The sequence below is a fragment of the Balearica regulorum genome, chromosome 3, assembly GCF_011004875.1.
Source record: "Balearica regulorum gibbericeps isolate bBalReg1 chromosome 3, bBalReg1.pri, whole genome shotgun sequence".
Lineage (NCBI taxonomy): Eukaryota > Metazoa > Chordata > Aves > Gruiformes > Gruidae > Balearica > Balearica regulorum.
Genome location: NC_046186.1, coordinates 61,195,842 through 61,220,952, shown reverse-complemented (window position 1 = coordinate 61,220,952; position 25,111 = coordinate 61,195,842). Strand labels below are relative to the sequence as shown.

Genomic DNA, 25,111 nt, shown 5'->3' with positions numbered 1-25,111 from the left:
TGCTTTGGGACGAATTGGATGGATTCCTACATAATCCCTAAATTAGCCTGGAAGGAATTACGGCTTCTCCAGCTCGTAGGTCTTACCAAACAATACTCTCTTGCATGTGCTCTACATGCAGAACCTTTCTTGATGAAATATTCTCACTTATACTAAAATCATTACAGAAATGTCAATTAGGAAGCTGATCACATCTTCCAGGTTCAGCTGGAGGATAAGGTTTTACAGAACAAGAACCTCCTTTTCCTTGCACATCAGACTGTTGTTTTTCCTCTACAGAAAGGATTAACCAGCACTTGCCCTGAGGTGATGAATGTTAACGACATCATCATCCCCAGGTGCCATAAACATCATCCCATGTGATCCTGCTCACAGAGGATCAGCATATGTAAGGGGAATCTAATTTTCTTTCCATCTGAGGTATGATATAGATCACAAAATTCCTAAAGCAGGACCATGGTGTCACCTAAACTGCTTTCAGAATTGCTGGGACATTCATGCCACTGTAAAAGCCTCAAGTCCTGCAAGCTCTGAGAGGTGGCCAAAGGTTGAGATACCAATGTGCCATCTTCTTCTAGCTTGGAAACTCACAAGCCATGCATGACGCAGCACCCTACTCCTCCCCTATTCTATTCTGCTGTTGTTATATTCATGAATAAGCACAGTGACACCTGTCCTTGGTGAGCATCATACAGTCCTAATTGCATTACACCACCCCATAGTACTTGTTCTGAAAGAGCATTACTGAAGAACATTGCTGAAGTGCACTACAGCAACAGAATATTTCTATGAAACCTTCAATTTTCCAGCACTTCCTGATTATCTTCTGATTTGAGCTGTGTGACCCAGCTGAGCATTAACATTGATTTCTGAATTTAATTACAGACACTCTGGCTTGGAGAGCTGTGACATGCTGAAATTCAATTGAATTGGGCTTGCCCTGGCCTCCTCCTAATACACACTGTGCTGATTAATCCAATCCTGTTCTGATTTTCTGCAGTGCAGGCTGCATTTATCTGTTCCCATTCCTTCACAATGAATGCTGTCCACCATTTGCATCTCTGATTCAGCACTGATTAACCATATGCCCCACATTAGTTTCTTGTACTTCACTGAAACAATTATCATAGAAACCTATTCTTTGAAAAAGAACAGGGGCAGTAAGGACAAAGGAAAAGCAGATAGGAACTCAATGTGTGTTTTGGGGAGGGATTTACAGATTTAGATTTGCATAGGATGCAATAGGCATAAATTATTCAGAACATCTTTATCTACATATTTATTCCTATTCTTTCCTTTTGACAGCACATGTGGTTGTATTACAGCTCAATATTTAAGAACCTTTACCTCACCAATAATGTAAAAGGATTACATCCACAACACTTGAGGACCAATGTTAGCCATGGGATAATGACAAATACGTTTACTCCATTGGCTCATGGAAGGAGTAAGTAAGAGATACTTTTCCAAGCTAAGAAGTCCTGATTCATGTTTCTTACCTAGAAAATCATAAACAGACTCCAGCACACTGGAACCCATTCCTAGTCAGTATCACAATAATGCCATGTTCCAGAATGTTCAGAATATAGCTATAAAAATTATGTCATCAGGAGATTATCACCAGCAGAATTTAAAACAGTTTTAAGAGTTTAATATCCATTTCCTCTTCATGGAACAAGTAATGCATAAGAAAACTTACAGCAAAATTTTGAAGAGTGATTCAGAACCTCTTTCAGAAGTTACCTGGGAACCTTCATTCAAAATGGAAATTGAGTCCCCAAATTACTTAGAAGGTTTTGACACTTTTACCCTTAGGGTCTGAAGCTTTTTTGACACTTTTACCCTTAGCTTTAAGCATTTGAACATGAGAGCTTCCAAGTTTCCATCTATTAGCTGAGCCATGGATCTTCTGCTCTGACCACAGAACAACCTCCTCAAATTCCTATTTACTAAGCACCAAGTAATTAAGTTCTAACTGTTTCCTTTGACAGCTACTCCTTCCTCATTCTTGCCCTATTCTCCACATACATCAACCTTATAAAGAATTGGGGTTTAAGAGTTCAGGCAAGCTTTCAAATGATGAATTCACACCTTGCTGTCTGCAGATTTGTAGAGCTTTACTGTCTAATGGTGTCTGTTAATGGGAAAGGAGGAAAATAATTTTGAAAAAAGAATACACAGGCCATATTGTTCACTTCCCTAGTGTGTTTATAAGGTGATGCCTGTCATTATTTTGGGACAAAATCTTTGTATCTTTCACTCTCTATTGCAGCAGTCCAGCCTGCTTGGGGTTTTGAAATGCACACAAAAAGTGGATTTAAAATATGTTAAGTAATGCCCAAATTCAATAATTTCTCCTTTAAATTATAGTAGTCTTTATATATCAACCGAACATAGGATGTGTGTTTGTGTGTATAAAAAATCCATGTCAATTCAAAAGGCGTTGGCAAAGTTACTATCAAAGATTTACCAGTCTTTTGCTGAAAGGACCTTTGTAATTATGAAGTCTTTCAATTTTGCTTTTTAAAAACATGCTTCCTTGTAGTTCACAGCCCACCTGTGAACTTCTGAAGAGCTCTCCTGCAGAAAATTACAGGGGAGGGGGGAAAAGAATAATATATCATAAATGTACAGGGAAAACATTATTTATTATAAAATATGCCTATGACATATGGGCAGCAGCAATAGTTTCTTTAAAAGCTTTCTGTCAGGTGAGTATTTAACCTGGGGACTTAGACCAAGATTATTAACATGCTTAGTAACAAGAATACTGAAATATATGTAAATTCAAAATCATACATCTTTCTACTGTCATATGAATGATTACACAGGGGCTACATTGCTGAATACACCACACATTCAAATTTGGTGACAAAAAACAAAACAGAAACAGAAAATAAACATATTAACAGAATAAACAAATTATATAAGGCTTTATTTTTCCCTATACGGGCTGCCTTGCTGAAACATTGAAGCTGGCCCCTAGACGCAGTCTTCTTCATAAGGATCACTTCACATTTTAGATTTAATATTCAACTGCTCAGTAAACATTAATTGTGTTCTTTCTCCACACAAAATTAAAAAGAAACCCATTCTTGCACCATGTCAACTAGAGCACTTTAACATTCAGAATAACTTCTACACTAATATAAATATAAACTCTTGGCAATTAGGTGAAAATGTTTCTTTGAATAATTTTTAAATACTGTCTCTTTAATGCTGCTCTTAAAGCCACACTAAAATACAGAGAGAAAACTTACAGTTTAATCCCTTTACCAACGGCAAAGATAGCACCAGACATTGTTTTAAAAATGCGAGACTGGAAAAGATGTCTGGTTCATTACTTTACAATTAAAACCCATTTATAATATCTTTCAATAAATCTACTGCCTCCATTCGAAAAGTGCCATATCTGTTCCCCCCTTCCTGCTAGGATTGCGTTACCCCAATGTTTAGAAATATTCTTCTCACTTCCAGGTCAATTTTATTCCTGGATTATGTGCATTTTATGCTCATTTGTTTTTGGGTGACATACTCTGAGATAGTTGAAGTCAACCACATTTTTGAGTTAAGCTGCATCTCTGCTGTTGAAACAACCCATTGCTATTTCTCTTGCTAATGAAATAATTTGTTATGGTACCTTCAGAATTCCCAGTAGTTTTAAGCAGGACAGATTCATCACTTTTTACACTCTCCGAGCACTTGTTTTGTCCACCAATACTTTTAAAATGTATGCTAAACTTTAAGAATATGAATATTGCAGCTGACCTTGACAGCATTACAAGTGTGCTTCACATTTCCATGCTGAAATGCTCTACGCATCGATGGGTTGAAACAATATGCTCCACAAGTTGCAGACTGAGGTCAAGGGAGCAGGAGATCAGGATCTGAGGTAGCCAATACAAAGAATAGGCACAAGAGCAGATGCAGTGAGGACAAGCTTGTGCATCACGAAAGAATAACCTAGGGTAAAACATTTTGGGGGTTTGCTGTTCACTTTTAACATAGTAATTCTTATTTCTTTAAGATCATACTTGTTGAGACTACTCTAACAATCTATACCGTATTCACATATGATGCATTTGATGAATTGGAAATTAAAAAAGAAAAAAGTACTCTGATATGATTGAGGGTTTATTTTGTAAAGTAGCTAAAGTGTTTCAAACCAAGCTATTTTTAAGCCTAAGTCCATTACAAGGAATAAACATAAAAATATTATTTGCGAAACACCATCATATATTACAGATTGAAAAATGTCCTATTCCGCAGTGCAGACCTTAAGTATTAAACTCTATTTGTGCACTCATGCAATATAAAACAAATATTCAAGTATCATGCTATCTCTTCCTTCTCCTGCTTTTCCAGATTCTAAACCTAGGCTTCCTTCTTTCTGAAATAATCATAGCCATGGGAGCAAGAAGTGGGCTGTAGCCTTTGGTGCCATCAACTGCTGTGAGGAAACATGGCAAGTGAGCTGAAGTTCTGACAAACAAATGCAGGATCAAACACTCAGTGTTGCAAGGTGATCGATGTTTCCCAGTTGCACAAACTGGGGTAAGGTCCTTCCTATTCCTGTAGTTCTTTCCTGAGCTATAATCCTGCTGACTGTTTTACACAAAAGATTCACACAGAGATGCTGAGGAGCTCACATAAGTAAGTGCTGCTGGATCAGGGTGGTTCTTTCAAATGGATGCTAGGATTTAAGATTTCTACAATTTTGCAGTGTTACTGTCTTTTGACTTCTTAGCTGTTTCAGAAGAATCTGCAGTTTTCTTTTTTACTGATAGGTGACTTTAATCCATATAAAGACATTTGTGCAAATCCCTGGTATTGATCCTGCAACATACAGTTGAAGGGCTACATTTTCCATAATTTTTTTTCCTTTGCTGCTTCTGCATTGTTTGAGGTTTTGATTATTCACTTTTTTTTCCCATGCTGCTCTGTGTTTTCCTCATTGCCACCTCAATTGATTTTCTGGAACTATTCAAAACTAACATGTTTGACAACTATGAAGAAAATACGCAAAAAAACCCAAACATTAGTTTGTTCTTCCCAGATCCTGAAGACACCGTTACCCAGCTAACGTACATTGGAGGGAGAATATATTGATGTTTTCAGCAAATGCTGAAGGGCTTGAAGTCTTTTCCTAACCCCAAAAGGCTGATTCCTTAGTAACAGAGAATATGCAACACTTCATATTTCAGACTATCAGTTGATAATAACATGATGAAAGCATATATATCCACTGTATAAAAAGACTTAAAACCTCTCTTCAGAACAAGTATCCAGTTATAACAGTGAAGCCAATAGTAACTACCCAACTTCACGCTAATGCAGATAGAATCTTGATCATTTCCCTAAACCTTATTTGTAAAACCGTATCAGTGAATTGTGGCAGTGGAGCACCTAACCCAGCATTTTTTCTGTGTCTAGTAACACATACAAGAAGCCCTGTGTTGTCAGTCGCAAGGCGTACCAACCACAGAAAATAAAGTTCTCCCTAATTACTTTTCTTGTAACAGTAAGTGACGTTGTTTTACTTTTCATTATTATTGACAGATTTACTCTCAACAAGTATCTAATCTTTTGAAGCTTACAAAGCTTTTGATTTCAAATAAGAAATGTGAAGTCTTGTTTCCTTTGGTTAGTTATTTGTTGAGTGTAGTTTGGTTCTCGTGTGGGTGAAGAGGAAACACCTCCATTCATTATACTCACAGCTTTGTACACCTTCCCCTTGTCTTCCATTAAATGCCCCTCACCTTTCAGTCCAGTTTCTTCCAAGAATTTCGTCCTTTATGAAAACAGTTCTTATGAAAATTCTTCCACTGCCACTGCCTGTTTATCACAATCCTCTCATAGCCTTCCACTCCCAGCTGCCGTCCATCAGCATGAACGAAGAGTAGCTGAAGATGTACACATCACACTGTAAACTCTATGGGCGGACATGCTGAACATGATTCTTTGTTGTCTTCCAAGCTGTGCAGGAGTTTGCACCTATGCACAGCAGGTTGTGTACATCACCACCACTCAAACGTGGCAGGGCATCCCTTTCCACTTTGCATTCCTTCAAGTTGATAGCAAAAAACTAAGTCAATTAACTCTTGAATCATTTTTAATTAACACATGAGTTTTAAGTGTTTTCTGTTGCTAGGAACATTTCAGAAATTAAAGCAAATGCTCAGTAGGAAGTTTGCTTTGACACTAATTAGTGAAATCCTTTGAAAATATATAAAGCAAACCTCTTGTTTCAGTTCTAGTCATTGGACAAAAGCAGCCTCACTGGAACCATCCTGATGGACACTTGCAAAATTGTGAGATCAGATTGTGCACTATACTCCTCAGGGGAACATTATTAAAACAAAGATAAACTTGTAGCCAGTGAGATTTAGATGGACTCTTTGTACTAAGCATAAACACAGACGTTTTCTTGAGTCATTGCTTGAATCCAGGCACCCCAGATTAACAAAAATTAGATTCTCCTATCATCAAAGACAAATACAGATAAAAACCCTACTGTGTACTCTCATAAACCAAGTATCATATACTTGAGAGAATATCTGTTGCATAACAACAGTGAATTTAATTATTTTGTTTATCTGTGAACATTTATGTGAAGATATATATCTTCGTATTTGCATCCTGACATGACTAATGAAAGTACAGTGTTTTGTCTGCAACTAATTCGTTTTCACTTAATACCGCAATGACTGATTAATTTCATTTTCTGGTGTGGAGGACATCCTGTAACACAGTCAATGTTGCTTCAGAACCTTTGAACTTAATTATCTGTAAATAGAAGGCACAGTAATAGATAGATACAATTTTTCTCCCTCTTATTCTCTTTATCTCTGAAATTACCTGCTGTGTATCAGAAGATTTTTCAAAGATTTATGGTTAAGCTAATACTACTCTTATTGGTGCCCAATTCTCAACAGGAAGTTTGCATTAGTAAGGCAAGTAAAATTTGATCTGGAAATGTCTGTTAGGATTATGCTTAGTAAAATTTCTTTAAACCAAATTAGAAAAAAAAATTAGCTACAATTAGAGGCCTGGTCCTACTTTTCTAAGTGCATATAAAATAATGGTTGGCTTTTATGGAAGTTTTGAATGTTCAAGGAATACAAAATGATATTAAAGGGTATTAACTTGCTCCTCTAACACAAAATAGGATTATGAATACCAAATAAGTACAGGGTGGTCAAAAGACACTGGTGATGAGATCTCTTCAATTTTGAGAACACAAATTTACAAATGTGCCCTCTCAATATAGAACAAATGTAGGTGCTTTAGTTCAATTTCTAAGTGTTTTAAACAGCATTCAGATACTTCTCACATCATTGCCAAAGTGTTTTTCCATTCCACATTTGAGGAATGGAATCTTGAACTCTGAGACACTATTGAAAAATAATAAATCAGATATGATGGCTGAGTCACAAGAATCAAGATGGCTGTGACACTACTGGATGAAATCCTAATTATTAACATCAGTTGCAAAATTTTCATTGAGTTAAACAAGGATAGACCTTCACTTGTGAATTAGAAGTTTATTTTGTGGATATTCTGAAGCATTCCTTTCACACAGACTATCATATTTTGGAAGCTACACAAATGTGGACAACACCACACAGGAAATGAAAAAATACGGCATGCAGGAAGTGAAATTTTTTGTAACTTTTTTTTTCAAAAACATAATATAATTATTTCTAGAGAACATTCACTAACATATGTGCCAACTCAGCATTCTGAATTTTTAGTTGCCCATATGCTGGGAAATCTTAGGCCCAGAACCCCTGCAGTGATCCTAAAAATGGAATGATATGGAAAATTGTTTGGATGTGAATCTAAATAGCTTATAGATTTCTTCGCAAAATCTTAACCAAGCAAAATTAATTCTGGTTCAAACAACAGGTATTTTTCTGTGTGTCGTTATCAGTTTTAAAATAGTTATTTTTAGGGTGAATTTTGACTAAAAGCATCCTTCTGAGAGGAAAAAAGAGGTTTCACTTTCAAAAAACTCCAAAAAATGTTTTGGCTGCTTCAACTTTTGTTTTCAATTGTTATTATTTTAAACCAAACCCACCGGCTGAATAGGGGTTTAGTTATTTTAATCTATACTGCATTTTTGGCAACCAGATTTAATTAGCAAAAATGCTGTTCTGATATACATGTAGCGTATCCTCATTTTTAGCTTCATCCTATTTCAAAGTTTTGACAACGATTAAATAAAAAAGATGATGAAAAGAAACTTTACAGCAGCTCTTCTTTCATATTATTGTCAACACTGAGTCGGAGTGAAATGTTTCGCACGTAAAAGTGATTTTTTTAACCAAAATATTGCATGTACAGAATGAGTCATATTATAAATCACACAAGTTCTGTCAAAAGAAAGAAACACTTCGCATAGAACTGACATTCATCTGGTTAAAAAAAATGATCTGTTTTTATGAAATGCGATTTTGATCTCCACATATCATGCTGATCATAAGAAAGTTTTACACAATACGCACACCATTTTCGGATTCATATATTACCAACTGTCACAGACTGCAGCCAGGCTTGTCCCCTGAGGTTTTCCAAATTATTGTCTCTGCTATGGAACATCCTACAAGCTTGCCAAGAGCTGAAAACTTGCTGCCCAAATACAGCAGATTTATTAGAAGAGCTGACGATGTTTATGGCAATGACCAGTTATTTTCCCTTAATGTATCCCATTGTTCTCTCACCGAAAGCTACTCTCAGTTGCCAAAATTTTTATATATTCCCGTTTGCTGGATTTTATGAAGAACAGAGTTTTAAATAGTAGCTGCAGAGCTACTTTAAATCAGGAAGCTCCAGCAAATGGATATTCTCTGAGGGTGATTGACTTTCTGAACTTTATTTTCACTACAGTTTTTTGTCAGACAATATACTTCTTATTCTAGACAGAAGCTCAGTCAGGAAAACTTCCTTGCAGGATATTAATCACATTTGTGGCAGCCCTGTTGCATCTTCATCTCTGCCAGGCAAAAGACTGCACATATCCATAGATGCTCCAATTGCTGCCTGGGGATTTCAGAGCAGCATTCATGGAACTTTCATTAAAGTGTCCCCTTTTCTGGGCTGCCAGCCTGGTATCATACATGGGAAGACAAGCAGAGAAGTAGAACAGATGGTGGCAACAGATGCCATCTCTCGACACAGGTGAAAGGCCGGGATTAAGTTCACGATCCCACAACTCCCATCTTTCCTTCAGTTTCCCCCACCCCACATACTGTCACAAATACCCTTTGGCACTGGCAGCAGTCCTCGGTACCCATCCCAGCTGTAACTGCTAACTTCCACGCAGTCACATTTCCCAACTTTGACGCTGGGTACCATATTCGGCTTCATGATTAACTTCCAACATTAAAATTACTTCTATTCAATTTGCATAAAATATCATGTATGTAACTGCATGTAGTTGGCAATGGATAAATATTAACACATAAAATATAATTTAGAATTTAAGTATCATTCACTGGTAAGGCCTCTATATGACCCCCAACTGAATGCACTAGCAAAATTACTATAATCTTTGGTGCAGAATCAGCCTATAAGTTGCCAGGAAATCAATCCTGCAAGGTACTGAGCACTCTGGCTGTCAGTGCTCTGAAATAAATTTTTAGCCTGAAACACATCATCAGGAGAGGAAGTTGGTTACACCGCATCCTCAGACCCACACAGGAATCTTCCAACTCAAAGCAAGGCCAACACCTTGATGAAGTCTTGACTCCGCACTTCAAATTTAAACATAGCTAATTAAAATAAAAACAAACTTTAAATATTTTCTACTGCTTGTTTTCCTTGTTGCAGTAACAATTGACAGCAACTAGAAAAAGGACACATTTTACCTTTTCTTAGTTTTGTGGTTTTGTCAATATTATTGTATGGCAAGTTTCTTTATTTCATATGTGGTCATTTAGACTGTTATTTGTATGAGTATTTTACATGGCAATATAGAAAACAGAAAATAAAAAGTATTAACATTTTCAGGAGCACTCAGAAGTCTAGCATTTGAAACTTACATTAGGTACTGATTTCTAATGCATGTTGTCTCCTTTAATATTCTTTAATAGAAAGATAATAATATTTAAGATAGAAGTACTTTAGAATTATTTCCACTGGTCCTAACATCCAGCCACAAAACTGGCAATGGAAAATAAAATGTGTATGTCTTCCAGGAAAAGACTTCAAGATAACTGCATGATGCCAAAAGGCAACCACCAAATTCCAGTTTCCGGAGCCAAAATGCCTAGGAAAGACTACAAGCAAAGAAGGCGGCAAGCTTTGGCACCTGTAATTCAGTTAGCAAAATATTCATATTCTAGATCAGTGATTTTCAAACTTCTGATATTTGTAGACACCTGAAAAACTTCCAGTGCAACCTCCTTAGAGGCAGAATTAATATATGTGAACTTTTTTCCCTCAGTTATCTTCCGTAAGTGTCTTAGAAGTTGTGCACAGACCCACCCCCTCCCACTCTCCATGGAGTCCAAAGATCACATGCCGAAAGCCATAATTAGAAATTCAGCAGCCAAATGAGCCATCTTTTCAAAATAAAAATAATTACAGTTTTAGAAGACAGGTTGTGAGGAAAAATTACAGAGAAAACCAAAACAAAACACATACATAAAATTTCTTTTTTGTATGTCAGAATGCATCCATAGAGGTGTCTGGACATTGTAGCAAACTTCTTAATTTTCTAACTTCTCAAGGCCAAATCCTATTGTCCTCGTCCCACAGCATGTTCAGATCTCCAAATCTCTTAGGGTCTTAATGGTCTGCTACTGAAAGTTAATGGCCAAGTCTCACATTGACTGATTTGCAGATGGCAGAATTGGGGAGTGATCAAATCTGCCTCCATGTCTTTTATGTCTCCACCAAGTAACTCCTTAAATCTTCATGGCAAACTCTTATTTTAACAGCCAGATGTCTTGAACAGTCACACTTCTGCTATGAAGCAGATATTCCACACACATGGGTCCAGGTCCTCCATGCTGACTGACTGAATCGTGCACTCCCTAAACTCCCTGTTAGGAAACCCTTGGCAGTTTCTGGGATAGCGGATTTCCTTCAGCTAGAAGGTGTTTCATATACATGTAAATGTGGGGAGTGCTAAGACAAATTAAGATAGATCCCTGCAATGTAAGAATAAGTATACCCAATCAGAAGAAATGAAATTAGAAGAAAACAGAAGAAACAAAAAGCCTAGTATGCAGCTTTTACTCATAGGAAGAAAGCATCCATACATTAGCCTTGGATTAGCCCTAAAACCTAGAAGAAAAAAAAAGATAATATCTGTCTCTCTCTAAAAAGATGAGTTTTCCTGGTGTTTTTGGAATTTTTGAAATATATAAATATCCAGTTACTTTTGCACAAATGTTCACATTGGTTGCTTATTTTTCAGTTCATCTGTGTTAGTGATTAACCCATCATAACTGATTTATCATTTTCAATAGTCTCAAAATTCAACATTCCACTTCGCAAATGCCAAATGGAAAAACACTTAGGCAACAAAGTAAAAAGTCCTTGAATGCTGTTTATCAAAGTAGCAACATCTGAAGATGAATTCAAATACAGAACATCTGTCGCCCTGTTGTCATAAAAATCCACAGCTGCATTACAGGCCATATACATTTGCTCAGGATATCTGCTGAGATGGGGGAAAAGAACCCTAACTCAACAAAGGAAGAGGGGCTAAAAAAACTCTCCCCTGTGATAAAGATATTAATGCAGACATGGCATCAACATAGAGCTGAAATTTGGCCATATTCTTGAACACAGGATAGAGATTTGCTGCTGACAGTTGCAGCCATTCTTGTCACACAGAGTACTTACTGGTTGGGGCTGGATGCTGTTGCTGTGACTCATCTGGGATATCACCATGCTGCAGGAGGAATCCTGTTGTGATCTACAGTCTGTTCAATGTAGGAGTATTACAGTAGCTCACAGAAAATCGTTCTGGGGCCCCTACAGATGCCAAGTGATACCTTACTTCTTCTATTACAAATGGTTCAAGTGGAACTGATTGGGGCTACTCATTTGTCCAAGATTCTGTTTACTGTTGGTACAGATGCAAGAGCTGGGCCTTTACATTAACGAAAATGTATTTTCTAATGTATAGTATAATGTAGATTATACTTGCAGATTATACAATCCTTGAGGAGGCTTAAGAACAGGTCATACAACTAGTACACTTCCAATGTTTCCTTTGAATGCCTTTTGGTGCTTCTGTAGAAGAACGTGTCTCCTTACTCCACTCCCAGTCCTAAACTTTCCTATGTGCCCCTTTCTCATTAGGACTCCCCCTCCTTCCTCAGGCAGGATCTGATTGTCTCTCACTTGGTCAGCAAGGATCCCTCAAATCATTGTCAGGCTTCCTTGCTCTTCCCTTGCAGGAGAGTTGGGGCTCTACACATCTCCCCTTTCCTCATAACTCTGTACTTGGGTCTGCATGGCTCTAGCTCTTCTCCATCCTATCTGCACTACATGCTTTCTTCATTCACTTTATTCAAGCTTCCTCATTTTTTTTCTGATTTAGGAGATGAACCATTCAGGATGTCAATTGTACTGGATGGATTGTAAGATCTGAGATACAGATCTGTTATGTCAAAAATGCTAGGAGCTGGCACCAACCAGCTCTTTTACCTAATGTAATGTTTCCCACACTCTGGTCTGTGCACAATGAGCAAGTGGAGATCCAGGAAACAGAACAAAAACACTAAAAAAACCCCAAATTTTACAAGATAAAACTCTAATGAAGATTAAGAAACAAACAGATAGGGTATGTTCACAAGGCTACTAAAACAGTGACTGGAGATCTTATCAATTTAGCTGGGCCAGCTTCAGCTCAGTGGGATTGGGCGTTGCTACCAGGTGGAAGTGCCGGGCGGCATGAAGTCCAGTGGATTAACTGCTTTCCCTGCTGCATCCAACCCCAGAACTTCTCAGTTCAGTCTTGCAGTACCCTTGCAGAATAGCAGAATCAGATGTGCCAGGGCCAAAGTTACTGCAAATTGCAATGGAATATATGAACACTTTGTTAATCTTCATTGATTCATATTAATATGCTAAAATATGAACTGTAGCAACTGAGGAGTTGTCATGTGTTCACACCTGCTGCTTGGCAATGGAGGAAGCCTTTGATAAGACAAGGATAGACAGTTGTATGAGTAACATCTTAAACCACCACAGCTAACCCTGCCACTGAATGGGGGTCAGAGGCCAGAGCATTGTCTAACCGGCCAGATGCCTGCACAGCCTTTGGGTAGGTTGAGTACAGGTTACTGAGCTCAAGTTGTCACCCCTACCAACACCAAAGCCTGTTTGTGTGAGGGCATGTGGAAGGTGAGAGTATCTTAACTTCATGTAGTCAAGGACCTTTTCACTACAAAAGGGGGTAATAAGCAAAGAGGGAAGCAATAAACGAAAGCACCACAAACTGATAGACAAGGGATAAAGAGAGACAATGCCAAAGACCTCCAGTTACTAATGGGTCATGTGAACGGGGGGTGTGTGTGTTCACTCACAATTGTCAAGTTGAACTAGCCAGTAAGCAGCAGGCTCTGGGACCTGGCAGGGGTATCAGGCGGGCAGAGGGTTCATGCTGGTATTTGGGGGGGACCCACAAGTGTGGGGGGCCAGTGAGACAAGTGTGTGAGTATGTGTGCCTGTTTGCAGCAAGCACCAAGCTGAACCAGCTGGCAAGTGGGGGGACTCATGGGGTGGGTAAGGGGCCCCGGGATCCGGGCAGGGGCGCTGGGCAGACAGAGGGGCCATGCCGGTGCTTGGGGGATCCACGACTATACATGTGCTTTCACTAGTGAATGTCAATCCTTACCAGCCAAAGAGGAGGAAGGGGACTTGGCTGTTACGTCACTCCTGGAAGCGTTACATGCGGGTGCTGTTGAAGGAAGCACCTTATCTATGGCAGTCTATGCAGCCAGCTGTGCACGCGCTCTGTGTGCGTATGTATCTCTGGTGTGCACGCTTAGCCTTGCTATTGGTTAAACCTGTAAATGGGAAAGCAGCAGCCATGTCCATCAGTCTGGGATGGAGATCTCTAGGGTTCAGGGAATCCTGGGCTGGGCTCCAGTAGCTGCGTAGGAGGAATCAGCAGGCTCTGGAGCTGCTGGACGCAGCAGCTGCTTATAAGATCCCTTAACTATTTGCTTAAAGCTGATGTGTAGATGCCTTCAATCCTACAGTCATATCAACATTTCTTAAGTAACAGCAATGTCTTCTTTACATGCCCTATACTACAACCTCCCATTAAAAAAAAATTTAAAAAATCCATAAACCTTAGCTCACTGGTCCTGGAAGACTGCCAAGGATTTTGGAATAGAACACAAAAGCAATCCATCTTATCCATCCCAGCAGAAAGACAAGAGTAAGTAAAGGTATGCCATAAAGATGAAGATAAGCCCATATTTTGTTTAGCCATCTAGTTATAGTACTGTTATATGCATTAATCGTTAGCTGAGAAAAAAGTTCAGTGAGGAAGAAGTATGGAAACCAGCAAATTCTAGGGTTAACTTTCTTCTCCGGATTTTTTGTCTAACCTTCATCTATATTTCCCCATGCTCTGCATAATTTTCAAGTTATTTGTCTTATCAATTAGATATCTGAATGCTCACATATGTGCTTTGAAAGCACATAACAAGACAAAAGGTTAAATCTTAAGTTCAAGCAACAGGAGGTTGCCATCAGTTCAAATGGGAGCAGAATGTTAGATGTGATTCAGAATTGGTTTTTTTTCCTTCCCCTCAGTAATTCTTGATGTGCACCTTGCTGCCTTTTCAGAATAATTGCTGCCATGGTTTATTATTTATATGCTTTATTATTTATATGCTTAGGAGTCTTTGGAAGCTGTCCATCTCAAATCTTAAAAGATCTGATATTATTATTCATTCTTAAACATTCATGCTTCAGCATTAAATTAGCTTATTAAACAATATGATGATAATTACTGTGGAACTTAAAAATGACGATCTTTTCATAACCCTAAAAAGTAAAAGACTCATTTTAATGTACACACAGGTATTATGGAAACTTAAACTATTATTTCTATAGTGACAGAAGTATGCTTTATTTTTACAAATTTAGCATAAGCTTCTACAGAGAGTCTGATTTGTAAACATCTGCTTACTTGCACTTTCTTCTTCATTTTAAGGTCAGAAAACTATTACAGTAAATTCTTCAGTTATTGCACCTTGTATGGAAAATAACATTATAATCTTACAAGTTGGACATGGAATTTGTTCAGAAAGAAAATGCCTTTAGTGCACCTAAATCCTGGAATTCCCTCTGTTAAAATAAGCGTGATTTTTCATGTGACTAATGGCTGCTAGATCTGCAAGAATTTGTAGAGCTGAGGCCAGAGTACTACAGTTTTTCATTTTGCTGTTTGGTAGGTGGGGAAAAATTCTGTCATGCCACAGAAACTGGCAGATCTAATTATATGTGTAATTTCATATGGTTTTGCTTATTGTATTGGGCTTGTGTGGCAAGGTTTTGGTAGCGGGGGGGCTACAGGGGTGGCTTCTGTGAGAAGCTGCTAGAAGCTTCCCCTGTGTCTGACAGAGCCAATGCCAGCCGGCTCCAAGACGGACCTGCCGCTGGCCAAGGCCAAGCCAATCAGCGCCTCTGTGATAACATATTTAAGAAGGGAAAAAAACAAGTTAGAGAGAGTTTTTGCAGCCAGAGAGAGGAGTGAGAAGATGTAAGAAACTCTGCAGACACCAAGGTCAGCGCAGAAGGAAGGGGAGGAGGTGCTCCAGGCGCCGGAGCAGAGATCCCCCTGCAGGACCCCACACCGGAGCAGGTGGAGGTACCTGAAGGAGGCTGTGACCCCGTGGGAAGCCCGCGCTGGAGCAAGTTCCTGTGAGGACCTGTGGCCCCGTGGAAAGAGGGGGACCCACACTGGAGCAGTTTGCTCCTGAAGGTCTGCACCCCGTGGGAGAGACTCACGCTGGAGCAGTTCGTGAAGGACTGTAGCCTGTGGGAAGGACTCGCGTTGGAGAAGTTTGTGAAAGACTGTCTCCCGTGAGAGGGACTCCATGCTGGAGCAGGGGAACAATGAGAGGAGTCCTCCCCCTGAGGATGAAGAAGCAGCAGAAACACCGTGTGATGAACTGACCGTAACCCCCATTCCCCGTCCCCCTGTGCCACTGAGGGGGAGGAGGTTGAAACTAGGAGTGAAGTTGAGCCTGGGAAGATGGGAGGGGTGGGGGGAGGTGTTTTAAGATTTGATTTTATTTCTCATTCCTCTACTCTGTTTTCCTTGGTAATAAATTAGATGAATTTCCTCTCTCAGTTCAGTCTGTTTTGCTCATGATGATAATTAGTGTGTGATCTCTCCCTGTTCTTATCTTGACCCGCAAGTGTTTCCTTATACCTTTTCTCCCCTGTCTAGTTAAGGAGGGTGAGTGATAGAGTGGCTCTAGTGGGCACCTGGCCTCCAGACAGGGTCAATCCACCACACTTATCAACAAAACAAATGAGCTGTATGGTTTCTCTAAGTTTGTATCTTAGTTTATTTGCAGGATTGACGCTTTGACCAGTCAGAATGAATCAACAGGACAGACATGGTCAAGAAGTTGAAAAACTATTTTTAAAAGTAGTCCTACTGTAAGTCTTCCAAAACTATTTTTAAATTATGAAAATAGTTCAGCTCTTAAGTTATTAGCAGCAGGTCATACACAGTAAGAGCAGCACCTACAAGCTCCTTCACCAACCAGGACACCTCTCAGGACATGCTATAAAAATAAAACACAGTGGTCCATGTCTTGAAGAGAAGTATTTGTTTCTTGCACCTTAAATGCAGTAATTTTCCTCACCTCTTTATATATTTTGTTTTTCTAATAAGATCAATTAAAAAAAAGACCTCCCCATTGCCTCTACCTCACCTAACCATGGTGACTGTAGAGAACAAGCCCCTTCCCTTCTCAAGGCACATCTGTGTACGTGACTCCACCAAATGTAACATCACTGTAGCTCCGCTGAACTCCCCCTAGAGTTTCACTTTCTACTACAGCACATCGATTATCCTGAGAAATTCTTCCTCATATTAAAATTAGTTAAAAAGTGCATTCACCAGTATATTTTCATGGTCAGCAAGCTGACTGCAGTTAAGTATGGTATGACCACAAAGAAAAATATTTTCTCTGAGTATCTTTTTAATCTGGGCTTGTCATATGCTTCTGTACCCTAGAAGCCTTATTTTGGCTTGCTCCCAGCCCTCTCTTGAAACAAAGCCTGGTCTCTCTTTGGTAGATTATTTGTCAGTATGTTAGCATGCATACATGTTCAGATCCTGATAGCAGGGCTGGTTACTTCTTCACTTCTATAGAGGAACCAGGAAAATTCATATGCAAGTTTTTATCAAAGTCACTCTAAAATGCTGACCATTAGAATGACATTCTGATGTTTTTAGTGAACACCTCCCACTGCCTCATCTTCCTTCAGAAACACTGTTTCAGAGTGAAAATAAAGGCCTCATCCAAAGCAACCTTAAGACAAAGCAACCACTGAAGTCTACTATGTGTGTGCAGTATAAAGTAGACCACATGAAAAAAAAATGTGACTGAGTAAAAGGAATTTACATTACAGGGAGAACAAGGACTTAATGAAAATACTATCTCACTTTGGATTCTCCTGGTTCTCCTTAGCTCTCTCTGCTTCTCTTCATCTTTTATTTCATGACACTCGTTTGCCCCAAGACCTTAAGAGTTTCACCTAGCGCAGCACTGGACAGATTGGTTGGTAAAGATAAATCATAATCATTAGTACCTTTAAATCATAAAGAAGCTAGACTGAATTAATGTATGCTATAAGTGCACAGTGGTATAGATTTTTCAGAAGTGGAAATAAATAAAATGTACTTTATGTTTAGGGTACATATACTAACGTACACCATTTACATGTATATTATTACAAATGTACTAATATTCAGTGAACGTGAAGATCTCAATAAATAAGAAATAGTGACTAAATTAGTACTTTCAGATAAAACCACAAGCTTTACAGATAAAGCTAACATATTACAAAATATTTGGTTTTACAACATAAATAGCATCTTTACAGCGATCACCTTTGTTGTCTGGCCTCTGAATAGAGATCCAGGATCTTTTGTGCAGACCATAAAGAATCTTTTCCACTTTCCTTATCAGCCAGAGTTGCAGCCACTGGGCATATTTACACCATGCAATGAAGCACAGTAAACTGAACTCTGAGCTACAGCTAACAAAATCCCAAACAAAGTACCATGCTAGTGCTAGCTTGGGCCTTGAAAGAAGAGAAGGGGATTTTACTGCCTTGGATGCAGTATCACTTTTATATTTCTTGTTGCAGAGGTGCTACTTTCTCCAGATGGCACGGTGCTGGTTAAGCAGGTAACAAAATTTCTGACATTGCAATGTGTAGACACAACCAATGATGTTTTGAATAGCTAGCTATTAGATGAAGGGCTCTCATGAAAACTGCCCTTCACGCACTGGTATCAAGGTTTGCCATTTGTCTGAGGAAGCTGAATCCTAAAGAAAGTGCAAAAGAAAATTAGTCCTTATGTCTGTCCTCACACTCTGAGAGCCAGTCCTTCTCCTGTTCCACCTTCATCCAAAGGGAGTTCTCTTTTAGCATGGCTCTGTGTGATTGAGAGAGGCTAATTCCTTATAAACACATACGATCAAATTGAATATGAAATTAACAGGTTTAGGGGAAAATCTTTACGCAACGTCCTCTACAGGTCACTTACTAGTTTGTAATGATCTGACATTAACTTAGATTTTGGGCAAGTGTATTAAGTCAAAAGTATCTCTGACTGCAAAGCCTAGTAACTCACTAACAGATAAATGAATATTTCAATTGTGTGCATTAAACATAAATTCTGAGATTTTCAGGAAAACTGTATAAAAGTAGACCTCGAATTTATATTTTTTAGTTATTATGAAAAAATTGAAAGTCTCTATATTAAGGCTATTTGATGTCCTCTCTGTAAAACCTCCTACTTTCTCTACTATGAGCATCTCAATTTAAAATATACCTATTGTTAAAAATCACTATGATTAGATATATTCTTGATAAACAGCTTTTGCATTTAAAGTCAAACTGAGCATAGTGAAATCTCCAATAGTTCACCGAAAAAAATGCATACAGGGTATGACTCGCCTTTCTTTCCCTGAGCATTATAACGAAGAAACAGTTATGAAAATCTGTCATTCTTTGGCAATTCTTGTCTTCCTCCTCCTGATATTTTTCAAGATTATCCACCAAAGATACTGTGCTTCCTCCATATTTTTCTTGTACCTCACCCTGCACTAACACCTTTGGTTCACAGGAAAGATGAAATTTACAACTAACTGAGTAGCTGTAGATCTAAATTATTTTCAAGTATTTTGCTTTAAAAGATAATCTGAGCCTGCAGTTTATAAGCTTAAAACTGCACCAGTCTTTTAACTATGTGCAGGGTACGAAAATGAAACATGACAGTACCTGGTCCAGCAGTTCCAGCTGAATCTGCTAAGGACCAGCAGAAATAATTAAATGACTATTCTCAATGGCCCTTCCTGTTTGATTTTCTGTGATTCATGATGTTATTTTATATCATTACAAAGCAAATGGTTTCCTTTTCCAAAGTCCATTTAAAATGCTGCCAGGTTAACCAGCTGCCTGGTTATTTTCTTTGTAAATTCTTGTTTGTAATTTTTCCAGAATTTAATACCTTCGGGCTTTTATAGAACAGGGCAGTCCTGCATCTGATGTTTTTTTATGAAAATTTCACCAAAACCTGGCTGCTTGACTTCTAAATGAGATTGGGGAGAAATATATAGCAATGGCGGTATCAGTATTTTTAACTGCTTATTTGAAAATCTGCACCTCCTTATATGCATATAAATTCTATGCAAACTCTTGGTATAATACAACTGGGACACCAGTTCTGTGATGACATTTTTTGTTCAGACTCTGCAGTAACATGAAAGAACAGGATACACACACAAAAAAAGAATAAACATCTGCTCTGCCCAAAATTGTAAAATATCATTTAAAGAAAAAAATAGATGACTAAACCTTTCTTTATAAAATACAGATTTTGCAGACAAATACATAAGTTCTCCATTATTAACCAACCCATATAAATAAGAATGGGGATAATTTTGAATGTTTCACATAATATTCTGTCAACCTTTCTCACATAAATGATTTTTCTTCTAAAACAAAGTATGTCCAAAAAAGAACTGTACAATCAAATGAATTATGAATCTGAACAATAACAAAGTTTGTTCACGTTAAATTGAGCAAAATCAGACTTCAAGCCTGGCTGGAAGCTCTTTGCAAATACAATGTCTTTGGTGAAGTCTGTGAGAGTTTTGGGTAGCAAAGGGAATTTTAGAATGAACAAATCATTTATGCTATTTAATTATGCATATGTTCCCACAGAAATTAACAGGCAAACTCTCAATGATTCTTTGAGACCACCACACCATGTGTTGCTTTCTGACATGAATGAACATGAAGTGAGAGACACTACCCAGACTTTGGTCTAACCTTCAGAACATACAAGCAACACAGCAATTCCTCTCAGTACTATCAGCAGGTATTAGCTGCAAACTTGTTCAACTGGTGAATTAACTGATAAACCTGCCAAACCAACTTCTTCGCAAACACTGTGGCTTGTACTTTTTATGTTCATTGTTAAAATAGCCAAAGCACTATTTTGCTTATGAAAGTATCTATTTCTCCTTAAACTAAGTATTTATTTGAGACAGTATTTGCATAAGATACTAGAAGGATTAAGTATGTTTAAAAATAATACTTCATTCATAGTTTTCCAGACCACATTGTCATCTAATTTGTTTCTGTTTGGGAAAAACGGCATGTCTAACCTTTCTTCTCCCAAGTCTACCAATAGAACTGTCCAATACCTCATCAAGAACAAAACACAAATATATGTCATAATGTCCTTCTTCCATACATATGATCCATCCTCCTCAGTGCCTTGGACAGAATCTCCAAATCCCACACCTGAGGCTTACCAGGAGACAAAGCTAACCGCGACTCAGCCAACAGAAGCTGCCTGTAAGAAGCAGAGGCAGAAGGAAAGGCAGTCTCTTATGGTGACATTTCTTCCTTTTGGGTGCCTTTCCAGGCAGAGAGCTATCACAGATGCTAGCCAGCTTGGGGGGAGGGGGACGACGACACAATTTTGCCAGGGAAGGAAAGAGCCTCCTTGCTGACTGGCCTGCATGTGCCATCCTCTCCTCCACGGCAATCTTCCCATCCAGCCCTATAGCTAGTGGACCTCATCTCCACAGGCAGTAAGGGTGTCTTACAGACTCCTCCACATCTGGAATGGCTCCAACTACCTGTATCTGTCCAACTACATGGCCCTGAAGTGTGCAGACTCATTCTTACATGCGTACAAAGCAAACCCATTTATTCTTAAATCACAGAACTATAGAATAATTTCAGCTAGAAGAGACCCTCACCACTAACTCCAAAGTTAGATCAGGTATGTAACTCACATTTATTTTCCTATAAGCTGCAAAGGAAGACAAAAGACTACTGTTATTTCAACTTAGAAACAGTTCAGAAAGTGCTGAAATGATCTAGTTGTGTGCCTTATAACACGCGATTCAAGTTTTTGTTCAAGCCATGAAGAATATTACCAAATTGCTTGTATGCAGTATGGTATATTAAACCTTGCTCCATACAACCCTTAGCGTGACAACTGCTCCTGAACTCATAGGGTTTGTGTAAATTATCCATTCCTACATGGAGACATCTGGAGCACACATGTAAGAGCCATCCCACATCTGGTGCCCATATTAGCTCAGGCATCACCATAGGGTACTGAATTTTGTTTGGCAGGCTTACCAGTATCAACTCTACTTTCACCACACACAAATAATGCATTAAAGGCACAGTGTGTCTGCGGAATTTTACTCCTACTTAGACACATTTGTTCCATTCACTACACTGAGCATGTGCAATCTAAACTTTATCAAGGAGCTGCGTGCTGGAGAACCACATCAATCTCTCCAACATCTATTTATCAATACAGCTGGAGAGAGTTGCCTAAAATAAACATCTAGGCCATCATGTTTGTCTAAATAACGAGCTTACATTATACATTTCAAACTAATAGCTTTGATGGAATTTAAATCCCTCTAGAGAAAAGCACTATTTAGCCACAAATATATGACTGTTCTACCAAAAAAATATATATATTTATAGATATTTTAGGCCAGAAAAGATTGTTGTTGTCTGCGTGATGCATACATAACCAAGGAAATTCACCTCTGATTCCTGTATCAAGCCTATGACTTCTCTTTGAGTTAGATATTTCAGAAAGATAGTCTTGATTTTAAGAGTGACAACTCAGCTCTTAGAAGGTACTTTAAGAATTAATTCTTCTTAGTGTTATAAATGTTTCCAATTCCAATTGTTATTTTATTTTCAGTTTCAATATCTTAATTTCCAATACATTTCGGTGCATTAAGATGCCTTCTACCATTAATGATTCTGCTCTGGCACCAACATTCACAGAGCTCTTTTCACTCAGGGTATATAATACTGATTTGATTTTGCATAGTACCTTTCATTGAAATATCTCAAAAACCCCTCATAAGTATTTATGAGTGTTAAGCCTCCTATAGAAATATCCCCATTTTGCAAACAGGTAAACTGAAGGAAAAAACACTGAAGATTATATTCTCCAAAGGGATGAAAGTAACACAGGAATAATATGCCTACACATTTCTGGAAAGGTAGCATCAGACAAGCTCTCCAAAGTCACAGACTACCTCTGGCAAAGCCAAGAACAAAACCTTCATCATCAGATTCTTATGCCTGTGCTTTTAGAATATGACCATTACAATTTGAATACATTATTTCTAGATACTGTTGTATAAGGTTTATGTGTACCACTCAACATTTAAAACAGCTCAGAAATGTACTACAAATGTAATACTGATGTTTCAATTACATTAATGGTACAAACTGTCCAGCACAGGAATGCAATAGTTTTCACACTGCTTAAGCAACTGGCTGCTCTTACCCCATTTCCTACAACAAGACGCTTTAAGCCTAATGAATCACAAACACCAGTATTCACAGCAAGCCCAAATTCGCCTTGGCAGCTGCTAAAACTCTGACCTATGGCAGAGACAATGAAGACCTCAGCCCAGCAGTTCAGTCCCCAGTGACACTGTGTCAACGGAAACGTGCACACTCAGTCACTTTTCACATCTGAGCCTGGGGGAAGGTTTTTTTTCTGGATCAATGTACACTAGTGAGTAGATGAAAGAACTTAATAGGTTTTCTCCAAAATGCAGCTAATAACTATCAGAATGTATTCTGAGAGGAGCCTGATTATGCACAGACCTCTTACTCTCACAGCCTTATGTCATACAAAGGAGAAGGTCAGATTATAGTAAGGGGCAGAAAATTGCAGTGTTTCCCATCCCAGCAGATGGGATTACAGAATCAGAAGAAAGTAAGTAAATTCTCAGCACATGTAAATAACCTTTCCTACAATTCCAATCTTATTGCTCAAGCACACTGGGATATAAAGGTTACTGAGATTTTGCTACTATTTTTGAGGTGAGGGATATGGGCTTTCATGAATGGCCAGCTTTTTGCAGAATGAACATCTGACTCCTGAGATTTACTGGCCTCAGAAAGTCTTTTGGATCTGCATTAAGGCATGTCTAAAAGTTGTCTAAAAAGTGTTTCTCCTGGACTGGAAGAGACATCTTCCCCATTATGTTTCCCATTAAGAGTTTGAACTTCACTAATAAGAAAACTGAACATCTACTCCATACCTTAATTAACTTAACCTACCATATGCTTTCATAATATTCTATTATAATCAAAGAAATTAAATGGAAAAAAATCTCTCCTACTTCCAAAGTTCATTCTATTCAGGCATGTTAGATATATCATTTAGAAATTTAGAAGACAGACACTTTAAAATCCAGCTAATAAAAGCATATTTTTAAGGACGTTAAAACAACAACAAAAATACCACCTTAACATGGCTTAGATAAACTAGAAAGTCTTCTTTCCAGAAAGCACATTCTGGAAGGCTTTGGGGGTTTCCAGGATGGCAGCTTATTAGCTGAAACTTCTTGTCATGGCTTTGAACTAAAACCCTCCTAGCTCCTAAGGGCTGTTTTGGCTTGCTTGTGTAATAAAGGCACGATTCACAGAAAACATCTTAGATGGTTTTGGGCCATGTAAGAACCAGCACTAGGTCCATGACTAGCTAGCATACTGAATAAAATCCTAACCTTGTTGAAATACCTAGGAATTCTGCCTTTGATTTCGCATGGTCAGGATCTCACCACGCTACCAGAGCAACAGTAAGCAAACAAGAATAATTAATCTTTTTACAGTGTTCTTGAGATCACAGCAGGAAAAGACAATTTTTGACTTGCATCATCCAGTTCTGTCTGTAATATCTAACCCTCCACCAGTTTTGTGATATATATTAAAACTTCCATTAAAATTAAGGATTTATATTGATGTAGAATGTAAATAACAATAGCAGAGAATCCAAATTCTTATGTCTTTGTTGACCTGTGTAATTTATACAACTCTAGAAATTAACTTTGCAGGAGTCATTCAGTGGTCCAGCATGCAGTTCCTGGCTGTGTGCACCCTAGATATAAGGGAATCTAAATACCATTTGCTTCCTGAAGCCTTTGCTACTCTGATGTAGGAAAAGAAAACAAAAAGGGAGATGTGAAGCAAAGGAGGAGAGGATGGATCTCCTACAATATAAATAGAGGAGAGAGCACTGCAGGGACACAAAAAACTCGAAGGATTTAAAGGACTATTTCAGAGAGGAACAGAGTAAGTCAGCTGTTATCAAACCTTTTGCATAACATCATGTCCACGAGATTCTTACATGCTGTAATGCACCCTGGTATCTCATCTGTATCTATACAATACAGGGGTGGCTTGGGTTCACATCATAGAGTAGGGCTACCGCATTAAGGTGCTTCTACTGCTATTCTGTGAAACACACAACAAAACTAGGGCCTCCATATGAGGCAAATCCTCTGATTTATTTATTTTTTTTAAAAAAGAG

At 38.4% G+C, this 25,111-nt stretch overlaps 1 protein-coding gene across 2 annotated transcripts in view; it reads right to left on the bottom strand.

Annotated features, from left to right (window-relative positions):
* Positions 1-25,111, bottom strand: part of TMEM200A (transmembrane protein 200A) — a 58,431-nt gene that overhangs the window by 21,384 nt on the left and 11,936 nt on the right. Inside the window, exon 2 of one of the 2 annotated variants that reach the window (XM_075748070.1) lies at positions 2,471-2,580. The exons of the other annotated variant lie outside the window; for it this stretch is intronic. The gene's annotated coding sequence lies outside the window, so the exon portion shown is untranslated. The remainder of the gene's footprint in view (positions 1-2,470; positions 2,581-25,111) is intronic. 2 annotated transcript variants of the gene reach the window in all.